General features: G+C 45.7%; 1 long non-coding RNA gene across 1 annotated transcript in view; it reads right to left on the minus strand.

The window, feature by feature from the left end:
* The window catches only part of LOC142818636 (uncharacterized), a 60,977-nt gene that overhangs the window by 52,953 nt on the left and 3,338 nt on the right, over positions 1–4,686 (minus strand). The gene's annotated exons all lie outside the window — the stretch shown is intronic.

Raw genomic sequence — 4,686 nt, forward strand, 5'->3', positions numbered from 1 at the left:
TAGGAAGTGTTCTTTACCCCTGCACAGAACACAAGAAGGAAGGGTCACCTAATGAAATTAATGGGCAGCAGGTTTAAAACAAAACTGTGGAAACACTTCTTCACACAATGCACTGTCAACTTGTGGGACTCACTGCCAGGGGATGCTGTGAAGGCCAAAAGTATAATTGGGTTCAAAAAAGAATTAGATGAGCCCATCAATGGCTATGAACCAAGATGGTCAGGAATGCAACTGCTGCTTGGGGTGTCTCTAAACCTCTGACTGTCAGAAGTTGGGACTGGATGACCTGAGATGGATCTACTGAAATTGCTCTGCTCTGTTTATTTCCTCTGAAGTGTCTGGCACCCAGTAGAAGATAATGGAGTTGAGAGGCCATTGGTCCAACCCATGATGGCCACATCAATGTTCCTATATTCTTAAGTAGCTCCTTAACAGCATACCATTATTATTTTATTAAGAGAGAGCAAAATATTCTCGAGGCCCAGTTCCGAAATGCAGCGTGCCAATGTGGAAAAGATGTTGACACAGAATAGCTTAGCAGAGGCTCTTTCTGCCTGAGAATCCATCCACCCACTGTATGCTTAAAATGTCAGCCTGGTATATTCCACCATTCAGGCTATGTCTAGACTGCAGGTTTCTTTCAGAAGAAGCTTTTCCGGAAGAGATCTTCTGAAAAAACATCTTCTGAAAGAAAGCGTCCACACTGCCAAAGCGCATTGAAAAAGCCATCTGCTTTTTCGAAAGATAGCGTCCACAATGAATGGACACTATCGTGCATTTAAGCTGCAATTACTATGGACGGAATGGCCACCTGGTCACCTGTGCTTTTTCCTCTTTCCTCTTCTTGCAAATGAACTCCCTCTTCCCTGTCCACACACGCCTTTTTCCAAAGAGCTCTTTCACAAAAAGGCTTCTTCCTTGTATAAAGAGGTTACCAATGTCGGAAAAAAAACCTTCTGTTCTTTCTATTTTTTTTTTTTTTGAAAGAACGTGATTGCAGTGTGGACGTAAGTGACATTTTTTTTTTTAAAAACGGCTGTTCTTCCGAAAAAAACTCTGTAATGTAGACGTAGCCTTAGAGGGCAATGAGAAGATGAAAGAGAAGGAAAGGGAGGGCAGGAGTACCACAGACGAGGAGACAAAACAGGGGCAAGCAAACATCCAAATGTTCACTGATGCAGGCAGAAAGAAAAAGGGGCATGAAGGAAAGAGAAGGGAGTCTTCCCATTGACTTCGATGGGCGTTGGAGCCGGTCCCTAGCAATTGATGTCGTTCAATGGAAATTTGAAAGACAATGCAAAAGAAGGGAGATTCCAGTGACATTTATCCTTTCTAAGTCCTGCTAAACCAACCTTTCTAAGGACGACTTTTGGCTTTGAGTCTTAGGACCCAACTTCCATGGGAAAGACTCACATTGACTTTCATGGACGTTGGATCAATTCACAGAAAAAGCAAGAATGTTTGTACCAGCGTGTACCAAAGGGCCAGTATTTGGGGAAAATAAAATCGTAAAGGAAGATAACTCAGGTTTGCCTGCAAAAGTTTTATTCCCTCTCCTACTTTCCATGTACCATCACCCTGCAAATTACACAGTGAATTACAAAGTGCTAGGGAGATGCAACAGCATCTTCTAGATCTGCTCTGGAAATACTGGATTAATTATTAAGGCCCCCAAAGGTATTTAGGTCACCAACTTTCATTGAAATCAAAAGCTCTCATCATGGGGGTACCCAAACCAAATATACCATGGTGGATAGAATCAGAGCCAACAGGAAACTGCCTGTGATTAATATACCCTGCAGCTCTGGTAGCAATCCAGCAGTGAACAACATGTCAAGTGTAATTGTCAGCTCAATTGCAGACACATCTCTAATCTATTCCAATCAGAACATGCTACAATACTGCAAGAGGGCTAGTAGAAAAGGATGATGCATGGAAGACATTGGGGTAGGACCATAACAATCTTCAAATATGTAGAAGGTTGTTAGAAAGAACAGTGATCAATTGCTCTCCATGTCCACCGAGGGTAGGACAAGAAGCAATCAGCTGAGCGAGCAGCAGTGTTTAAGTTAGCTATTAGGACAAATGTTCTAACTCTGTTAATTTGTCTCCGGAACAGGTAGTCTCGTGAAGTTGTAGAATCCTCATCACTGGAGGTTTTTAAGAACAGGTTAGAAAACACTTGTCAGGGATAGTCAAGCTGTACTTAACCCTGCCTCTGAATGGGACTGTGCACTAGATGAGGTCCCTTCCAACCCTATATTTCTAAGATTCAGAGACCTATGTGAAATATGGGGTTCGGGTCTCAGTCTAGTTCTTAGTGGGGTGAGTATCCAGCATCACAAGAAAACACCACCCACATTTGGCACCGTTGGACACCTGGATCAGCAAAAGTTGAATGGTTGATCGGGACCAAGCCACTTTCCTAGCTCTCCTGGGCTCCTTCACATGCAGGGCTGAGGTACACCAGAAAGAGAACAGGGCTGGTGTTGTTAGGGTTGCCAGGTGTCCGGTATTCACCCGGACAATCCAGTATTTTCGGCTCCTGTCCGGTAAAAAAAATTCAGAGAATACCGGACACCTGAGCTGTCCGGTATTTTCTGAATTTTTCCCCAGCCAGGAGGCGAAAATGCTGGGCACCTGGCAACCCTACAAACACTCAGTGCCTGCCCCCCCCCCCCCCCCGCCTCCAATACCTCCAGCCCCCCGACCCCAGCCGCCATGCTTACCTGGTTCCCCAAGGCTGCAGGCACAAAATGGCTGCTGTCCAAAAGACTTAGGGGAAGCAATGTTTTCCCCTGGGTCTTAGTGATCAATGTTCCCCTGTTCCTATCCCTGCACTCACTTAAAAGGGGACATGCTGTTTTATTTTATTTTTTTGGCTTAATAAGTCCCCCTTTTTTTTTGGCTCAACAACTTTGGTCTCCTCCCTCCCGCTTTTTTCCCCTTCAACAGAATTTTTTCCTATTTTGGGGGGGGGAGGTGTGTGGGGTCGGTATTTTTGTTTCAACCATCTGGCAACCCTAGGTGTTGTGCAGGCTCTGTGAATTAGCTCTTGCAGCTGTCATACACCTTTCCTCAGCCATAGAATCATTTCAAATTAACATCCATCCATCCATCCATTTGCATGTATATGAGAGGGGATAACTTTTCTGGATATTTCGAGCATCTCTCCAAATGCCAGTTAAAGAACTGATTACACTGAATGACACTGGAAGGAATGAGGCGCACATGGTTTTAAAAATCATAATAGCTTTGAAGATCAGGGAGTCCAATACAAGGGCAACAGCACCCTCTATTGTCAGCTGAATGGCCGTCTTCTGGTTTAGGCTGATTTCATTGTATTCCTTCCCAAAATTATAAACAGAATATGAAATATTCATCGCCTTCTGCTCAGTTCTTTTCAATCTGCAGGTTTTTATTTCATTTGTTTATGTTCATGATAACAGCACAGATATTGAAGTTTAATTTTAAGTCTTAGGCTGCTGTAATTCTTAACATGAAAATTAAACAGGTGCTGCAATGATAGACATAATTCCCAAGTGCTTGGTAAAGGGAGGTGAGACTTGGGGGAGGGCCGTTTTATTTATTTTTAGAGAAGATCAATGAGAAATCAAAATTTAGACCAGAGGTTCTCAAACTTCATTGTGCTGTGATGCCCTTCTGATAACGAAAATTACTACACAACCCCAGGAGAGGGGATGAAAGCTTGAGCAAAAAAACTCCCACCTGGGAGACCAAAGCCAAAATCCAAGGGCTTCAGGCCCAGATTGGGGCCTGTAAACTCAGCTCTGCTGCCCAACAGTGAAGACCCCAGGCCCCAAGCCACAACAAGTCTAAGCCAGCACTAGCAGCCACATTACAATGGGTTTGTGACCCACTTTGGGGTCCTGCCCCCCAGTTTGAGAACTGCTGCCTTAGGCTTTATTGCCGATTGTCTTTAGTATAAGCAGACGAGTGTATTGAGCTGGCTGGTGTGTTTCCTGAATTCTAGTGGATGGACTCGAAAACACTCAAGCTTTAGGCTGATCTGCACTAGAAAGTTAAATTCACACCTCTGGGAGGGGTAGTTAAGCTGATCTGAGCCCCAGTGTAGACAGGGCCAGGCTGACAGTAGAATCCCTCGGTTGACCTAGGTACCACCCCTTGGAGAGGTGGATTTACTACTAGTGATTTACTTCCGTCGCTGTACTAAGTATCCACACTCCAGGGGTGCAGCAATAGTGTTTCTAGGGGGGACACGGCTTATGTCTCCTGGTCTCTGTCGTGCCAGCGACTCATGGCAGCAGGCTGACCTTTCAGCAGCAAGTTGCAAGCGTACAGGATGTTGGGGGCCATGAAATGCAGCATTGCATTGGGTCTCTGAAAGCTTGGGGGGGATGCATCCGCTTCCACGGAGCAAACAAAGAGCTGGCCACGGTTGGTGGACTCGTTTTCCGCTCGTAAAGGGGGAAGGGGGCTGCAGCTGGACAGTATTTGGTGCCCACAGTGAGGACCGGTGATGTCACACTTTAAATGTGACAGTGCCCAGGCCCTGTGAGTGTCTGAGGGGGAGGAGAGAGCCCCTACCACAGGGCTCCTGCCCACCCTTGCCAGCCACGTGGGTCAGCCCTTCCACACAGCCAAAGCAGGGCTCTCTCTGCCCTTCCCAATCTAGATGCTCTGGCCCTTTAAGAGCAGGACACT

This window comes from Pelodiscus sinensis, chromosome 16 (genome assembly GCF_049634645.1).
Source record: "Pelodiscus sinensis isolate JC-2024 chromosome 16, ASM4963464v1, whole genome shotgun sequence".
Lineage (NCBI taxonomy): Eukaryota > Metazoa > Chordata > Testudines > Trionychidae > Pelodiscus > Pelodiscus sinensis.